We start from the raw sequence: 20,318 nt of genomic DNA, 5'->3' as shown, positions 1-20,318 counted from the left end.
ATCCTAGTAAATCTCCTCTGCACCCTTTCCAAAGCTTCCACATCCTTCTTCTAATGCGGTGACCAGAACTGTACACAATACTCCAAGTGCGGCCACACCAGAGTTTTGTATAGCTTCACCATAACCTCTTGGTTCCGGAACTCGATCCCTCTATTAATAAAAGCTAAAACACTGTATGCCTTCTTAACAGCCCTGTCAACCTGGGTGGCAACTTTCAAGGATCTGTGTACATGGACACCGAGATCTCTCTGCTCATCTACACTACTAAGAATCTTACCATTAGCCCAGTACTTTGCCTTCCGGTTACTCCTACCAAAGTGCATCACCTCACACTTGTCCGCCATTAAACTCCATTTGCCACGTCTCAGCTCAGCTCTGCAGCTTATCTATGTCTCTTTCAGCAAGCCAATTTCCGAACCAAACTGCTATATCTCCCACAATTCCATTCCTCCGCATTTTGTACAATAGCCTACTGTGGGGAACCTTATCGAACACCTTGCTGAAATTTAGTTCCAGACTTCATCAATTTTCTAGCGATACAGCGGGCAGCGTGCTTGTGTCTCGGGAACTGCCGGTTTGAGTTCCATTTGGTGCCTGAGCAAATTGTGATCAAAATGCAGCCACAAAGGTCAGTTAGTAATGTGTGAATCCTTCCAAAGATAAGAACAGGATTGCATCCTGTTGATCCCTCAATCTACAGGCACTGGCAACAGACAAGCCGTCTGTTCCATAAGGAAACAGACATGAGAGAGTGCTTTCCCTGCCTTATATGTTACCAGACGTGGAGTAGCCTCTAAATCCAAGGTTGAGTGAATTTAATTAATTGGATTTAAATGCCCCAGATTCTCTGGAAAGATTTGGAGGATCGCTTAGACCATGAACAAAACTGCTCTGAAGTGGAGTGTCACTGTTCACCTCAGCAACTGTCTGTTGGAGTGATACAGTGTAGCGTGAGTACCCCAGGCACAGCCTGAAAGCATTTCTGTCCAATTCACAAATTTCATCTGTTACTCTTTATTATCTTCTTCCAGGTCAAGACACTGAGATTTCACTCACAAATTTATCAGTTTCCAAGTTTGGCTCTTGGCTCTAATCTCACAGCTCAGATTACAGCAGGAATACAGCATTACCACTCACACATCGCTTAAGAGTAAGAGGGTGGCTAGGGAGAGAATAGGTCCCCTTAAAGGTCAGCAAGGATGTCCATATGTGGGGCCGCAGGAGACTGGGGAGATTTTTAATGAATATTTCACCACATTGTTCACTGAGGAGAGACTCATGGAGGGCGAAGGAAATAAAGGAAACAAGTGGGGAGGGATGTTTGTGGAGGAGGTGCCTGCAACCTGAGATCTCATTAAGGTGGATAAATCCCTGGGCCTGATCAAGTCCACCCTCGGACGTTGAGGGAGGCTAGGGAAGGAATTGCAGAGGCCCTGGCAGAGAGTTTTGCTTCATCTTTAGCCACTGGTGAAGGTCTGCAAGACTAGAGGGGGTTAATGTTGTACCATTGTTTAAGAAAGGGAGCAAAGACAAGCCAGGGAACTACTGTCCAGTGAGCCTGACATTCAGTGGTAGGCAAGCTTTTGGAGAGGATACTGAGGGACAGGATCAACTGACATTTGGATAGCCAAGGTCTGATTAGGGATAGTCAGCATGGATTTGTGCGAGGGAAGTCATATCTGACAAACCTTTCAGAGTTTTTCGAAGAGGTAACCAAGAGGATAGATAAGGGTTGGGCAGTGGATATTGTCTATACGGACTTTAGTAGGGCCTTTGAAAAGGTCCTGCAGGGCAGGTTAGTCATGAAGGTTAGGGCGCATGGGATGCAGGTGTACCTAGCTAATTGGATTCAAAATTGGCTCAATGGTAGGAAGCAGAGGATGATGGTTGAAGGTTGCTTCTCGGACTGGAGGCCTGAGACTAGTGGTGTGCCACAGGGATCAGTGCTGGGACCCTGTTATAGGAAAGAGATAGTTAAACTGGAAAGTGTGCAAAGGAGATTTACAAGGATGTTGCCAGGATTAGTAGGCCTGAGTTATAGGGAGAGGTTGGCCAGGATGGGACTTTATTCCTTGGAACCTGAGGAGAATGAGGGGTGACCTTATCAATGTGTATAAAATCATGAGGACACAGATAGGATGAGCGCATACAGTCTTTCTCCCAGGGATGGGGAAGTGAAAACTAGAGGGCACAGGTTTAGGATGAGATGGGAAAAATTAAAGAAGGACCCGAGGGGCAACTTCTTCACACAGAGCAGGGTGCGTGTATGGAAGGGACTGCCAGTTGCATTTAGAAACCATTTGGATCGGTACATGGATGGGAAGGGTTTAGAGGGATATGGACCAAATGTGGACCATTGGAACAAGCAGAGTGGGCACCATGGGCTAGTTTAGGCTGAAGGGCCTGTCTCCATGCTGTATTACTGTATGACTCTATAATTGCCTTAGATTAACACCCAGATCAGGGACAGCACAGGGTTAGATACAGAGTAAAGCTCCCTCTACACTGTCCCCCATCAAACACTCCAAGGACAGGGACAGCACGGGTTTAAGCACAGAATGAAGGTAAAGTGGATATAATCCGAACGTCAAGAAGTTGTTCTGTACCCTCTTCCTACTCAGGAATTACAGGAATGTGAATTTCTCTCCTAAACTGACACTGAGGCTGGACATTACACACCTGAGTGTAGCAATGAGACAAAAAGAGGCGTTCAACCAAAGAGGTGTGGGTCTCCTTCTATCTGTCTCAGCCTGCCTGTCTGTCCATCGCTGTGACTATCTATCTGTGTGTGTCTGTCACTGTACCTATCTAACTGCCTCTCTATCTCTCTATCTATCTACTTGTCTGTCTCTCTGTCTGTCTGCCCATCTCTCTGTCCCTTTATCTTTCTCTTTGTCTGTCTCTTTACCTGCCTGTCTGCCACTCTGTCTCTTTATATGTCTGTCCGTCTGCCTCTCTTCCTGTCTGTCAGTCTCTCTATCTGTCTATCTACCTGTATGTCTGTCTCTTTATCTATCAGTCTCTCTGTGAGTCTGTTTATCTATCTATCCTACTGTCTATCTGTCTGTCTGTCTATCTGTCTCTTTGTCTATCCGTCTGTCTATCAGTCTGTCTGTCTATCTATCTCTTTATCTATCCGTTGGTCTATCTGTCTGTCTGTTTATTTGTCTCTTTATCTATCTGTCTGTCTATCTGTCTGTCTGTCTCTTTATGTATGGTGAGATTGAGGTTCACAAGGAAGAGGTATTAGAAACCCTACAGAGGGTGAAGATAGATAAGTCCCCTGGGCCGGATGGGATTTATCCTAGGATCCTCTGGGAAGCCAGGGAGGAGATTGCCGAGCCTTTGGCATTGATCTTTAACTCGTCATTGTCTACAGGAATAGTGCCAGATGACTGGAGGATAGCAAATGTGGTTCCCCTGTTCAAGAAGGGGAGTAGAGACAACCCTGGGAATTATAGACCAGTGAGCCTTACTTCAGTTGTTGGTAAAGTGTTGGAAAAGGTTATAAGGGATAGGATTTATAATCATCTAGAAAAGAATAATTTGATTAGGGACAGTCAGCACGGTTTTGTGAAGGGAAGGTCGTGCCTCACAAACCTTATTGAGTTCTTTGAGAAGGTGACCAAACAGGTAGATGAGAGTAAACCGGTTGATATGGTGTATATGGATTTCAGCAAGGCGTTCGATAAGGTTCCCCACAGTAGGCTATTGTACAAAATGCAGAGGAATGGGATTGTGGAAGATATAGCAGTTTGGATCGGAAATTGGCTTGCTGAAAAAAGACAGAGGGTGGTAGTTGATGGGAAATGTTCATCCTGGATTCCAGTTACTAGTGGAGCACCGCAAGGGTCGGTGTTAGGTCCACTGCTGTTTGTCATTTTTATAAATGACTTGGATGAGAGCGTAGAAGGACGGGTTAGTAAATTTGCAGACAATACTAAGGTCGGTGGAGTTGTGGATAGTGACGAAGGATGCTGTAGGTTGCAGAGAGACATAGATAAGCTGCAGAGCTGGGCTGAGAGGTGGCAAATGGAGTTTAATGCAGACAAGTGTGAGGTGATGCACTTTGGTAGGAGTAACCGGAAGGCAAAGTACAGGGCTAATGGTAAGATTCTTAGTAGTGTAGATGAGCAGAGAGATCTCGGTGTCCATGTACACAGATCCTTGAAAGTTGCCACCCAGGTTGACAGGGCTGTTAAGAAGACATACAGTGTTTTAGCTTTTATTAACAGAGGGATCGAGTTCCGGAACCAAGAGGTTATGGTGAAGCTGTACAAAACTCTGGTGCGGCTGCACTTGGAGTATTGTGTACAGTTCTGGTCACCGCATTATAAGAAGGATGTGGAAGTTTTGGAAAGGGTGCAGAGGAGATTTACTAGGATGTTGCCTGGTATGGAGGGAAGGTCTTATGAGGAAAGGCTGAGGGACTGGAGGCTGTTTTCATTAGAGAGAAGAAGGTTGAGAGGTGATTTAATTGAAACATATAAAATAATCAGATGGTTAGATAGGGTGGATAGGGAGAGCCTTTTTCCTAGGATGGTGACAGCGAGCAGGAGGGGGCATAGCTTTAAATTGAAAGATATAGGACAGATGTCAGAGGTAGTTTCTTTACTCAGAGAGTAGTAAGGGAATGGAACGCTTTGCCTGCAATGGTGGTAGATTCGCCAACTTTAGGTACATTTAAGTCGTCATTGGATAAGCATATGGACGTACATGAAATAGTGTAGATTAGATGGGCTTGAGATCGGTATGACAGGTCGGCACAATATCGAGGGCCGAAGGGCCTGTACTGTGCTGTAATGTTCTATGTATTCATCTGTCTGTCCATCTGCCTGTCTCTTTATCTATCCGCCTGTCTATCCGTCTGTCTGTCTGTCTATCTGCCTATCTGTCTATCTGTCTGTCTGTCTATTCATCTGTCTATCTGTCTGTCTGTCTATCGATCTCTATGTCTATCTGTCTGTCTGTCTATTCGTCTATCTGTCTGTCTGTCTATCTGTCTGTCTGTCTATTCATCTGTCTATCTGTCTGTCTGTCTGTCTATCGATCTGTATGTCTATCTGTCTGTCTGTCTATTCGTCTATCTGTCTGTATGTCTATCTGTCTACTGTCTATTCGTCTGTCTATCTGTCTGGCTGTCTATCTGTGAAATCCACAAGTCTCTCCCACTTTCAAATGTTCTGTTCCAGGACACAGGTAGATGATGCCCTCTGGTGGTTCCACACCAACCTGACAGGCCTGGCATGGAGACAGCTGTTGAGAGAGAGAGCAGGCACAATGTGGAGGGCACTGTATCTGGCACTTTCCCTTCGATGGAGGTAAACACAGATGCTGAAACTCGTTATCGCCTGCAGCTTACCCATGAGGGTATTTGAGGAGTACAAGCTCATACCCCACAATAAGGTTGTGGTTTAAAACTGTCAGACATCAGCGCAGAAGTAGGCCATTCAGCCCATTGAGTCTGCACTGCCATTCAGTGAGATCGTGGCTGATCTGATCATCGTCAGCAGACACGGGGCCCATTGGAGAACCTACACTGCGTACTTTGAAACACTGCAGAGGTCCTACCTGTGTCAGCTTCCCAAGATCCTCCGTATTGAAGGGCAGGAGAGGGAGCCCAACAGCAATGTCCTCCCCATGCCATTGAGGGGCCAGTCTATCCAAACATCTCCCCTGCATGGCCTGTGTCGCTCGTGAGCCTGATCCCGGGTTCCCAATGAGACTGCTCGACTCTGAGACTCCCAGGAGGATGACAGGAAACACTTTCGGGACATCCTCAAAGCTTCCCTGAAGAGATCAAACATCCCCTGATGACTCATGGAGACCCTGGCCTGTGAATGACCGAAACGGAGAAGGTTCACTCAGGAAGACCCTTACGACATCGGGAGACTCTTATCAGGAAGATGCTGTCAGAGGGAATGGCACAAATGCCCAATCACCCACCAACCCTACCCTCCAAATGCAGCAGAGCCTGCAAATCATTCTAGAAGCCATCGAACCCCGACTGGAAGCAAGTCCCCCTCAGTCCCAGCTGAGGAAACAGCTTTCAAAGGCTTGAGGCTCAATAGCGAACTATTGGAGGGAAATCCCAATGTCCACAAGTTTCCTCATTTGGTCCGGGATTATAAAACACAGTAACGCACAGGCTGAAGGAAAGCAGCCTGTCTCTGGCTCCAGCATTAAACCCATCAGGAGGGGCATGGCTCACTGGGTGGGCTCACTATGGGACGTTGGATGCCTTCAAGGCAGAGATTGACAAATTCTTGATCTCAAAAGGAATCAGGGGCTACAGGGAGAGTGCAGGGAAGTGGAGTTGAAATGCCCATCAGCCATGATTTAAATGGCAGAGTGGACTTGATGGGCCGAATGGCCTTACTTCCACTCCTATGTCTTATGGTCTTATGGTCACTGTTTCTCACCTCCCAGTGAGGACGCTCTGGGATCGCGACCTGAGCACATTATCTGACCAACACTCAGAGTGCAGCACTGCCAACGCAGTGCCCCCTTTCGGCTCAGGCCTTAAACAGCACCTCCTTCTGCCTTTTCAGGTGAATGCAAAATATTCTCAAAGAAGTTCGTAAAATTTTTTGCTTGCTCATGCAACAGGGGCATCGCTGGGTGGACCCAGCATTTATTGCCCGTCCCTAGTTGCCGCTTGAGAAGGTGGTGATGAGCTGCCTTTTTGAACCGCTGCAGTCCATGTGCTGTAAATTAGACCCACAGCGCTGTTAGAAATATAGAAACAGAGAAAATAGGAGCAGGAGGAGGCCATTCGGCCCTTCAAGCCTGCTCCACCATTCATTATGATCATGGCTGATCACCCAACTCAACAGCCTGTTCCTACTTCCCACCATTCCCTTTGCTCCCAATAGCCCCTCCTTGAAAACGCAAGCATTCCAGGATTCTGACCCAGTGACAGTGAAGGGACGGTGATATATTTCCAAGTCAGGACAGTGAGTGGCTCGGAGGGGAACTTGCAGGGGACTGTGTTCCCATGTATCTGCTGCCCTTGTCTTTCTAGATGGAAGTGGGTCGTGGGTTTGGAAGGTGCTGCCTGAGGATCTTTGATGAATTTCTGCAGTGCATCTTGTAGATGGTACACACTGCTGCTACTGAGTGTCGGGGGTGGAGGGAGTGGGATGTTTGTGGATGTGGTGCCAATCAAGCGGCTGTTTTGTCCTGAAGCCAGAACATCACGTTGCAGCGTTATGAGGCAAGTTTTAGAATACCACATACAATTCTAGCCGCCCTGCGGATGTTGCTGAATTAGAAAGGGTACAGCAAAAAAATGACAAGGAGGTTGTGGAGACTGGAGGGTTTGAGTTATAAGAAGAGGCTGAATAGATCGTGAGGGGCATGGATTGGGTGAATAGCCAAGGCCTTTCTCCCAGGGTAGGGGAGCCCAAAACTAGAGGGGCATAAGTTTATGATGAGAGGGGAATGATTTAAAAGAGACCCAAGGGGCAACTTTTTCGTGCAGAGGGTGGTGCGCATGTGGAACGAGCTGCCAGAGGAAATGGGAGGGGTTGGTACATTTACAACATTTAAAACACATTTGGACAGGTACGTGGATCAGAAAGGTTAGAGGAATATGGGCCAAACGCAGGCAAATGGGACTAGTTGGGTTTAGGGAACCTGCTCGGTACAGATGAGTTGGGCCGAAGGGTCTGTTTCTGTGCTGTGTGACCCTATGGCTGTGAGCTTGAGAGATTGTGTGAAGGGTTCTGAAGGGATTCATGTGGCGTGATATCTTCATTATCACCCAATACAATGATGATATACGGACTTGTGGGGAAGTGGGGCAAGTGGGTCAAGACCTTGAAGGGGATCAAACCTGAGATCCAGCCTCCCTTATTGCATCAGCATCAACGTTGATCACACCAGCACAGCGGGTAAGCAGATGCCTCTGCTCAGTCATCAGCATCTTGTTTAAGACAAGAGCCTCGTCTTATTTGGCTACCAAGTGGTTCTCTGGGCTACTCAGGTCCTGTCAATGCCCTGCTGAAAAGGCGGATGGGGGCTTCCACATTTCCCTGATAATATTCGGAGAGACGGCCACTGCTTCAGTCACAAGGACAGAAGTTGCTGGAAAAGCTCAGCAGATCTGGCAGCATCTGTGAAGGAAAAAAACAGAGTTAAGTTTGTGGGTCCGGTGACCCTCCCTCAGAACCGATGGTGGCTGGGAAAACGTCGGCTTATATGCAGGAGACAGGGTGGGGGGAGGGGGTAACAAGTAAATGATGGGTGGAGGAACGATAGCTGCTTCTGTCACCTGCAGCAATATTTATCCCCTAAACCAGGCCCATGTGAACAGAGGACTGGTCACTACCATGTGGCTGTGTGTAAAGTTAGATTAGATTAGGTTCCCTACAGCGTAGAAACAGGCCCTTTGGCCCAACAAGTCCACACCGCCCCTTGAAGCATCCCACCCTGGCCCACCCCGCTACAACCCACACATGCCTGAACACTACGGGCAATTTAGCATGGCCAATCCACCCAGCCTGCACATCTTTGGACTGTGGGAAGAAACCAGAGCACCACCCCTTGAAGCATCCCACCCTGGCCCACCCCGCTATAACCCACACATCCCTGAACACTACGGGCAATTTAGCATGGCCAATCCACCCAGCCTGCACATCTTTGGACTGTGGGAAGAAACCAGAGCAGCCAGAGGAAACCCACGCAGACCCAGGGAGAATGTGCAAACTCCACTCAGAGAGTCACCCGAGGGTGGTATTGAACCCAGGTCCCTGGCGCTGTGAGGCTGCAGTGCCACCCCAAAGTTGCTGCCAGTATTCTTACATTTGCCTCGGTGATGATGCTTCCTTTGTTCATTCACAGCATGAGGGCGTCATTGACCAGGCATGACTTATTGCCCATCCCTAACTGCCAGGGGGCTGTTCAGAGTTAACCACGTTGCCGTGGGTCTGGAGTCACATGTAGGTCAGACAAGGTAAGGATGGTAGTTTCATTTCCTAAAGGATATTATCATTCCTCGGACGACATGTCCATCCTGGGTGTCCTCCAGTGCCACAATGATGCCACCCAAAGGCTAGAGGAACAACATCTCAAAAGTCACTTGGGAACCCTGCAGCCCAATGGTCTCAATGTGGACTTTATAAGCTTCAAAATCTCCCTGCCCCCACTGCATCCCAAGACCAGCCCATCTCATACCCGCCTCCTTGACCTGTCTGTCCTTTCTCCCACCAATCCGCTCCACCCACCTCACTGTCCAAACCCCACCCCCCACCTCCCACCTACTAGCTTCATCCCTGCCTCCTTGACCTGTCCGTCTTCCCTCCCAGCTTCCCGCCCCTCCCTCCTCACTGATCAACCCCCATCCCAACTCCACACCTCTACTCATCTTTACTGGCTCCACCCCTACCTCCTTGACATGTCTGTCTTCTCTCCAACTATCTGTTCCTCTATCCACTTTCTAACATCTCCTTCCCCTCTCCCTATTTATTTCAGAGCCGCCTTCCCCTCTCCCATTTCTGAAAAAGGGTCCAGAGCCAAAACATCAGCTTTCCTGCTCCTCTGATGCTGCCTGGCCTGCTGTGTTCATCCAGCTCTGCACCTTGTTATCTTGGTGAACCAGATGGGGTTTTTCCCCAATAATCAACAATGGGTTGACAGTCATCATTAGATTCTGAACTCCAGATTTTTGCTTCCCCCACTGAATTCAAATGCCACCATCTACCATGAATGGATTCGAACCTGGGTCCCCAGAACCGTATCTGGGTCTCCGGATTAGCAGTCCAGTGATAATACCACTAGGCCATCGACTCCCCGCTAAAGGAAGTGTTTCCTCGACTGCCAGCACTTTGCCATGACCCTAAGGTACGATATTGTCAATGATCAGACTCAGGGGCAGGAGGAAGCCATTCAGAATCTCAAGCTGGGTCTGCCATTTAATGACGGTTCTTTTAAAAATGAGGCAGCACAGGGTCCTGAGGTAAGCGAGAGCTGCTGATGGTCAGCGGAGGGGATGTTCAGGGCTGTTTATTAACAGGGAGGTGGGCACTGTGGCACTAAGAGTGGATTATCTCCCCCTCCAACTCCATTTTAATTTAGAGACAGTAAGAGCCGCCGATGCTGGAGTCAGAGAGAACACAGCACGGAGCTGGGATGAACACAGGCCAGGCAGCACCAGAGGGGCAGGAAAGCTGACATTTCGGGTAGAAGATTCCTGACCTGAAACGTTAGCTTTCCTGCCCCTCTGGTGCTGCCTGGCCTGCTGTGTTACTCCAGCTCCGCGCTGTGTTATCCATTTTAATTTACTTGTCTCCTCCTGTCCCTGCGCTCTCCTAAATTTACTGGCTTATTACTCCTTGCTCCTGGGGTCACTGATTATTACTCTTTTTTTAAATGAGAAACCCAGCTAACTTGGCGAATATAATAAAAGTGGGCAGAGGTGTGTCATACCATCTCTGAAATCAGGAAAAAAAGGAGAAAACGCTTTTTTTCCCCCCAGTTGCCTTGGCCCTTTACTGGGGAGCACAGAACCAGGGGTCACACGCTAAGGATACAGGGTGGGCCATTTCGGACTGAGATGGGGAGAAATATCTCCCCCAGAGAGTGGGGAGCCTGTGGAATTCTCTGCCACAGAAAGCAGTTGAGGTCAAACCATGGAATGTTTTCAGGAAGGAGTTAGATGTAGCTCTTCGGGTTAAAGGGGGTATGGGGGAGAAAGTGGGAAAGAGGATTGAGTTAGATGAACAGCCATGATTGTATTGAATGGAGGCACAGGCTTGAAGGGCCAAATGGTCTCCTCCCACTTCTATTTTCTATTTTCTAAGGTGGGTAACGTTTGTATTTAATGTTGGGGGATTAATTTATTTGGTGGTGGGCTTATTCTTAGTTAAAAAAATTGTTGGTTTTCAACCTACCCCTCCAATGCTAACACTCACTCTTCGGTGGTGGGTCTCGGTCCATGATACAGTCATGCAGTGGGTAATTTTTGTCACTGGTAATTGAGTTTGTTTGTTCAAAAAGAAGGCCAGTTGCAACATAAATATCTTTCACTTTTACTCCATTCAGTAACTTGAACTTAATTCTAGAATCTACCAAACCGCTCTGAAAATCATTGAGGCTGCCAACTTAGAAGTTGTCAAGTAGTGTATTCCACATACAGGTCTAGGGTCAGGATGGGGTGGATGCAGGGGCTGAGGTCGAGGGTCGGGAGTGGGATGAATGTAGGGCTGGGGTCAAGGATCAGGAGTGGAATGGAGATGGGGGCTCGGGTTAAGGGTCAGAAATGGAATGGAGGTTGGGATGGGGATAAGGGTCAGGAGCAAAATGGATGTGGGGTTGGGTTAAGGCTCAGGAGTGGAATGGATGTGGGATCTAGGGTTAATGGTCAGGAGTAGAATGGAGGTTGTTCTGGGGTTAACGGTCAGGAGTGGAATGGATGTGGGGTCAGGGGTTAAGGGCCAGGAGTAGAATGGAGGTTGTTCTGGGGTTAACGGTCAGGAGTGGAATGGATGTGGAGTCTGGGGATAAGGGTCAGAGTGGAATGGATGTGGGGTCTGGGGATAAGGATCAGGAATGGAATGGACGTGGGGTCGGGGGTTGAGGATACCTCTTCCTTGAGGATGGGTGATGTCCCATGTATAGTTGTTGATGTTAGGCTGAAAGAAGAGCTGCTGACGGGCACCACTAGATGGCAGCGATATGCTGTACCTGCTGCTTCCCTGGTGCCACTAGATATTATCCCAGTTTCTTGTCCCGGTCAGACAGGGGCTCGAGTAGGGGAGGAAGGAGAGGGGCAAGGGTACGGGGAGGTGTTCCAATCCATGGAGCCTGTTACTAAATTCCTTTTGAGCCAGACCTGCAGCATGGGTCTCCCTGGGCTGGGGAGCCCAATCTATGGGGCAGGTATGAGGTCATGTGTAACATTCACCAGGATCAGAGCCACCTCATGAAGACGGTCTCTCAGCGTTGCTTCAAAATGTGCCTCTCCCACAAAATTCCATGGCTCTGGCTGAGTCCATACAGATCCATGGATGATACAGAAGCTGCTTCACACTGTCTGGAGTGCACTGCACGGTGCACTATATCCCACATCTCCAGTGTGCTCTCACTCAGCTGTACTGGGGACAGGCTCAGCAACAATTCAGTTGTAGAAATTCTCATTGTTTTTCACAAACGTCTCCCCAGCCTCACCCCTTGCCTTTCTGTGTGACCTGCTCCAGCCCCCAAAGCCTTTTGAAATGACAGCACTGCTCGGCCTGCTGTGTTCACCCAGCTCCACGCTTTGTTATCTCGGATTCTCCAGCATCTGCAGTTCCCATTGTCTCTGATCACTTCTTCGGTTCTGGGTCTCTTGTTTCATTTCTGTTGCTTCACCACAGATGGACGTGCCCACAGTTACTGAGCCCTGAGTTCACAAATTCCCTTTGCACCGCTCTCCGCCCCCCCCCCCCCCCCCCCACCACCCGCTCCTCTGCCTCTGGTAAGCACTTTCCTTCCCTAAGTGGTTGGCAATGTAAGGCAGCAGCTCTCTCCCCTATCCCCCTGCTCCCCACATACAGGAACACCGTCTCAGGGTAGGAAACTAATTGGTTTGGATTGAGGAAGGAGGTTCTGGTGATAGAGGGAGTGCCACAAAGATTTACCAAACGGACTCCTGGGATGGCAGGAGGGTCGGGTCGGTTCGGGATATATTCATCAAAGAATGAGACATCTCTCATAGAAACCTGTACAATTCGAACAGGACTAGTCACGGTAAATGCAAGAAGGTGTGTTCCCAGGGAGTCCAATCTTATCACACTCCAAGGATACAGGGTGGGCCATTTAGGACTGAGATAAAGGGGAATGTCTTCACCCGGAGAGTGGGGACCCTGCGGAATTCTCTGCCGTAGGAAGCAGTTGAGGCTAAAACATTAAATGTTTTTAGGAAGGAGTTAGATACAGTTCTTAGGGCTACAGGGATCAAAGGTTCTGGGGGAGAAAGTGGGAATGGGAGACCGAGTTGGACAATCAGCCAGGATCATGTTGAATGGTGGGAACAGGCTCAAAGGGCTGAATGGCCTCCTCCTGCTCCTATTTTCAATGTTTCTTAGAGATGAGGAGAAGTGACTAACTTAGAGGTTGTAAACCATCTGAATCCTCTGTCCCAGAGGGGTGTGGATTTTCTATTGTTGAATATATTTCAGGTTGGGACAGCCAGGATTTTGGATTCTCAGAGAAGTGAGGGAGATGGGAAACAGGTGAGAAAGCAGGGTTCAAATTCAAGATCATCTTTGATTGTATGGAATGGAGAGGCAGGCTGGATAGTTTCCCCAGTTCCTAAGTTTTACTTCCATAATACCAACCCCTTTAAGAAAGTTTTCATTCTCTATGTCTTAATAAGACCATAAGATGTTAGAGCAGAAGTAGGCCATTCAGCCCATTGAGTCTGCTCTACCATTCAACAAGATCATGGCTGATTTGATCATCTTCAACACTACTTTCCTGTCTTTTTCCCATATCCCTTGATTCCCCTTAATGATTAAAAATCTGTCTATCTCAGTTTTGAATATATTTAATGAATAAAGTGCTTCATTATATTGAAGTGTTATATAAATGTAGGTTATTGTTGTGTTCTCCTGAACATGATTTTCACAAAATCCATATCTGATCGGCTTCTGGGTCAAACAGCTGGAACTCAAGAGATCTGGATTGGTGAGGTTAGACCTGTCGGGGTGTGGAGACAGGGTCTAATGACAATGTGATAGTTCCAAAAGTGAATGAGCAGATCAGGCATTGGACAGCAGCATCTCCACAATGATAACAATGATTCTAAACTTGACAGGACTCCCAGAAACTCAAACTGTTCTGAGGAAGGGTTACTGGTCCTGAAATGTTAACTCTGATTTCTGTCCACAAATGCTGCCAGGCCTGATGCGTTCCTCCTGCAATTTCTGTATTTCTTTCAGATTTCCAGCATCTGCAGTTCTTTGTTTATGGAGTGTAGTCACTGTAGCACTGAGACAGCTCAGCAGCTAACATAGAGCAAAATCACACACACACACACACACACACACACACACACACACACACACACACACACACACACACACACACATACTCTCACACACAGATCACACACACACACACACACACACTCTCTCTCTCACACACACACACACACACAATCTCTCACACACAAATACACACTCTCACACACACATACACAACCACACACACAAACACACACACAATCTCTCACACACAAATACACACTCTCACACACACATACACAACCACACACACAAAGACACACACAGACACACATTCTCTCACGCACAGATCCCACCCACATGCACACACACATGCACGCACGCGCACACACAGACACACACACACTCACACACACATACACACCCTCTGGCGCACACGCACACACACACACAACCACACACACACAAACACAGACGCACACATACACACACAATCTCAAACACACACAGACACACACACACACACAGGCTCTCACACTCACACATGCACACACACATATACACAAACACAGTCACACACACACACATGCAAACACACAGACACACACACATGCACAAACACACACACACTCTCTCTCAGACACACACAGACTCGCACACACAGACACACACAGACTCACACACATAATCTCTCTCTCACACACACAAACCCTCACACACTCTCTCACACACAAACACACACATACACAACCACACACACACAGTGTCACACACATACTCACACAGACACACACACACATACACAGTCACACACACACAGTCACACACACACACGCATATGCACACACACAGTCTCTCGCTCTCACACACATACACACACACACAGACACACACACACACATATGCACACACACAGTCTCTCTCTCTCTCGCACACGCACACGCACACACACACACACACACACACACACACACAGAGGCACACATTCATTGTTATCACAACAGATCAGAAATCTATGGACCTAAAAATTTCTAATTTCAGTGTATTTTATAAAAGGTGATTGTTTTTATAAATTCAGTGACTGTCTGGCAGATATAGAATGACACAAAGTGAAGGAAACCTCAAACAGAAAGACTGTGAAGGAAGAGATAATGAGCGGCTGACTTCCCTCCTTCTGCCGGTAGGAATTGAGAATGAAAACAGAAAGTGCTTGACAAATTCAGCAGATCTGGCAGCATCTGTGGAGAGAAAACAGCAGTAACGTTTCAGGTCCAGTGACCCTTCTTCAGAACTGATTGTAGCTGGGAAAACGTTGGTATGTATCCTGAATGTGCGGTAAGGGAATGATACATAGAACATAGAACATAAAACATAGAACATGTCAGCTTTCCTGCTCCTCTGATGCTGCTTGGCCTGCTGTGTTCATCCAGCTCCGCACCTTGTTATCTCTTAACACAGAACATAGAACAGTACAGCACAGTACAGGCCCCTTCAGATGTTGTGCCGAACTTTTACCCTCAACCTAAGGTCTATCTAACGTCTGCTTCGACCTTACACTACCATCCATATGCCTATCTAATAGCCCCTTAAATGCCCCTAATTAGGCCAACTCCACTACCCTCTCTGGCAATGCATTCCACGCCCCAACCACTCTCTGAGTAAAGAACCTACCTCTGACGTCTCCCCTATAGCTACCTCCCCTTGAGCGTGCTGCAGCATTTTACACGATCATGACTGATCTCATCTCAGCCTCAATTCCACCTTCCTGCCCACTCCCCATTACTAATTAGCAATAAGGTGCCCAGAACTCAACACAATACTCCAAACGTGGTCTGACCAATGATTCTCAATTCCTCAGGAACACTACTCCCAACTCATCTTCAGTCTGAGAAATGCCCATCTACACCCGCCTCTGTTTCTGATTCTTTAGCAAACTTCGAGTCCGTGCTCCCAAGGACCCATCAATCCCAAACATGACTAATTTTGTAACCAACCTTCCATGCAGCACTGTTTCAAATGCTTTCCGTAAGTCTAAACATATACCACCCACAGCACCACCTCATCCACTGCCTGGGTCAGCTTGTCAGAGAACTCAATCAAATCTGTCAGACATGACCAGCCCCTGACAAAGCCATGTTAACTGTCTAGTATTAAATTATTTTTCTCGCAGTGTATATTTACTGTATCCCATACTATGGCTCCATCAGTTTTCCCATCATTGATGTCAAGCTACCTGCTCTGTAGTTTCCTGGGTGATTATATCGTACTATTACACGATTATACATTACACACCATCTTCCTGGTGCTACACTCATCCATGAAACACTTTCATAACAAGGGCACCTACATCACACTCCTATTTATTGTCTTTAGCTCCAGCTTCAGTACTATAATTGCAACCAAACTCATCTCCAAACTTCAAGACACAGTACTCTGCTCTCTGGATCCTTGACTTCCTGATCTGCAGGCAGCGATCAGTAGAGACAACACCTCTATCACTATATTGAACTATGGAAACAATTGGTTGACTCTTTTCGAGATTTCTGAGCAAGAACCTCTTAAAATTCTGACGAACTAAACCTTCTCACATTTAGGGATTTGAGGATGTCTTGATAAACTCCTGGCTTGGAAGCTTCACAGACTGGGAATCATGTCTGAAGTGATTGGTCCTCCTTCAACAGTGAGGCGCTCCCTCAGTATTGACACTCCAACAGTGCCCACTCCCTCAGCACTGACCCTCCGACAGTGCCCACTCCCTCAGCACTGACCCTCCGACAGTGCGGCACTCCCTCAGCACTGACACTCCAACAGTGCCCACTCCCTCAGCACTGACCCTCCGACAGTGCCCACTCCCTCAGCATTGACCCTCCGACAGTGCGGCTCTCGCTCAGTACTGACCTTCCGACAGTGCGATACTCCCTCAGCATTGACCCTCCGACAGTGCGGCTCTCGCTCAGTACTGACCTTCCGACAGTGCGACACTCCCTCAGTACTGACCTTCCGACAGTGCGGCGCTCCCTCAGCACTGACCCACCGACCGTGCGGTGCTCCCTCAGTACTGACCCTCCGACAGTGCGACACTCCCTCAGCACTGACCCTCCAAAAGTGTCGCACTCCCTCAGTACTGACCCTCCGACAGTGTGGCGCTCCCTCAGCACTGACCCTCCGACAGTGCGGCGCTCCCTCAGCACTGGCCCTCCGACAGTGCGGCACTCCCTCAGCACTGACCCTCCGACAGTGCGGCGCTCCCTCAGCACTGACCCTCCGACTGTGCAGCACTCCCTCAGGACTGACACTCCAACAGTGCCCACTCCCTCAGTACTGACCGTCCGACAGTGTGGCTCGCCCTCAGCACCAACCCTCTGACAGTGCCCACTCCCTCAGCACTGACCCTCCGACAGTGCGGCGCTCCCTCAGTACTGACCGTCCGACAGTGTGGCTCGCCCTCAGCACCAACCCTCTGACAGTGTGGCACTCCCTCAGCACTGACCCTCCGACAGTGCGGCTCTCCGTCAGCACTGACCCTCCGAGAGTGCGGCACTCCATCTGCAATGACCGTCCGACAGTGCGACACTCCCTCAGCACTGACCCTCCGACAGTGCGGCACTCCCTCAGTACTGACCCTCCGACAGTGCGGCACTCCCTCAGCACTGACCCTCCGACAGTGCGGCACTCCCTCAGTACTGACCCTCTGACAGTGCGGCACTCCCTCAGTACTGACCGTCCGACAGTGCGGCACTCCCTCAGCACTGACCCTCCGACAGTGCGGCCCTCCCTCAGCACTGACCCTCCGACAGTGTGGCACTCCCTCAGCACTGACCCTCGGACAGTGCGGCACTCCCTCAGCACTGACCCTCCGACAGTGCGGCACTCCCTCAGCACTGACTCTTCCGAGGATGAGGGTATGTGTATGAGGTTATGTGCCAGTAGAGATTGAGGCAGAGGGATAATAATGTGGAGAAATGCGTGGATGTTTTGGGTGATGGGATACTCATGAGGGGCTTGTGATGGAGAATAGTTGTTCAGGGGGTTCAGTGGCAGCAATGGGGCGTATGGGGTGGAATGAGAGGCTTCGGGCAGAGTTGTTCGAAGCTGAGGTCGGGATGAGGGGGCTGGGGTGAATGTGTTGAGGTTGCTGGGCGCTGAGTTAATAACTCACCATAACAGCACCTTGAGATGAGTGAAGATAATGTCTGTGATGACTGTAATTTGGGGAGTTAGTTCAGTAATCACCTCAGTAATAGTAAGGAGTACTTTTGCTGCTTTTCTGAGGATGAACAAAGTGTTTTATTAATCTGCCTCCAGTGCCCAAATTGTCATTAATTTCTCAGTATTACACAATGGCCATGTCTGTTTTTCTACCAACCAGTGAAATTAACCATTAACCATTCCCTATGAACTGGTAAAGTATTACTAGTTATTCTGTTAAACAAGGAAGTGATTAGTTTCTCTCTCTGGGTGACCAGGTAAATTACCACTTTTCTTGTGATAGCTAGTAATGAGGGATTAATTAGTGTCTGTTATACCCCAGGATGTCTGGTCAATTTCTCAGTGTTTCTGTTATTGAAAGATTAATGAGGTGAGCGGCTGGGTTTTTGTGTTCTGCTGCTTTGTTCCAGCTTGTTTACTAAGCCAACGTTCTGCTCTCAAACATCTGTGCTTCAGGAGTTGCGCTCACTCGGGTGGAATGTTCAGACGGTACAACATCAAACAAACACGAAGGAATACCAGGGGCCTTCGAGAGGCCACACTCCCCAACCCTCCACCCACCACCACACAGGCTCGAGAGAAACTGAACACCAGCTCTACCTGGTCCTCTCCATCCGTGACATTTCAGTCTCTCTCCAGCTGCCTTCATGTTAGCTTCGGCCTACATTCACTAGAGTTTAGAAGAATGAAGGGGCGTATCTCAGAAACCTATAAAATTCTAACAGGACTAGACAGGGAGGATATTCCTCATGTCAGGGGAGCCCAGAACCAGGGGTCACAGTGTAAGGCCTTTTGGGACTGAGATAAAGAGAAATGTCTTTATGGATGATGGATGATGATGGGATAGTGGAGGAGGAGGGGCTTAGATTAGTTCACAGGTCGGCGCAACATCGAGGGCCAAAGGGCCTGTTCTGTGCTGTACTGTTCTATGTTCTATGTTCTATGTCTTCCCCCAGAGAGTGGGGAGCCTGCGGAATTCTCTGCTACAAATACCAGTTGAGGCCAAAACTTGAATGTTTTCAAAAAGGAGTTAGCTACAGTTCTTTGGGATAAAGAGATGAAAAGATCCAGGGAGGAAGCAGGAACAAGGGACTGGGGAGTCCCCTGAGGAGTTCTGAGGAATGGTCACCGGACCCAAAACGTTAGCTGGATGGACCCAGCAGGCCAAGCAGCATCAGAGGAGCAGGAAAGCTGACGTTTCAGGCCTAGACTCTTCTTCAGAAACGTTAACCCTGTTTTTTTTCCTTCACAGATGCTGCCAGACCTGCTGAACTTTTCCAGAAACTTTTGTTTTTGAACAGGGGTCTGAGTTGGATGCTCGGCAATGATCATAACACATGGTCAATTAGGCTTGAAGGGCTGAATGGCATATTCTTGCTCTTATTCTCTATTATTTGATGTTTGTTTCTCTCTGTTCCAATCTCGGCCTCTGTGTCTCCCACTCTCTTGCTATTCTGCCATTGTTGCCTGTGTGCCTTGCTCACACCAACATGGAGCTGAATCAGATCAGACAAAATTTATTTGCATCTGTTTCTCTTAGCCTCTAGGAATCTTTTACAATCCTGGCGCATCCTAGTTCACAATGATTCCTTCAAAATGACCTATCAGGGGATGTGTGACAGGAGTTTTCCCAACTGTCCATCCCTCCATCCAACAGTTTTCCTCACATCAGAGAAGGTCGAGGAAATTTAATGCTGAAATCATGCGGGATTTTGATGAAGAACATGAGGTTAAACTGTTTCCCAGGGACTGGAGAGTCAGGAGCCGGGGAGACAGATTAAAGAGAACCAGAGAAGGAGACAGGGTGGGCTTTGTTTTCCCTTTATTCATTCATGGGATGATGGCATTTGCTGGCCAGGCAGCATTTATTGCCCAGACGGCAGTTAGGAGTCACCCACATTGCTGTGGGTCTGAAGTCACATGTAGGCCAGACCAGGTAAGGATGGCAGTTCCCCTCCCTAAAGGACATTAGTGAACCAGGTGGGTTTTTCCTGACAATCAACAATGGATTCACAGCCATCATTAGATTCTTAATTCCAGATATTCTTTTGAGTTCAAATTCCACCATCTGCCCTGGCGGGATTCAAACCTGGGTCCCCAGAACATTATCTGGGTCTCTAGATTAATAGTCCTGCAATAATACCATTAGGCCATCGCCTCCCA

The sequence above is a fragment of the Stegostoma tigrinum genome, chromosome 7 (genome assembly GCF_030684315.1).
Source record: "Stegostoma tigrinum isolate sSteTig4 chromosome 7, sSteTig4.hap1, whole genome shotgun sequence".
NCBI lineage: Eukaryota > Metazoa > Chordata > Chondrichthyes > Orectolobiformes > Stegostomatidae > Stegostoma > Stegostoma tigrinum.
Note: the sequence above shows the minus strand (reverse complement) of the source record.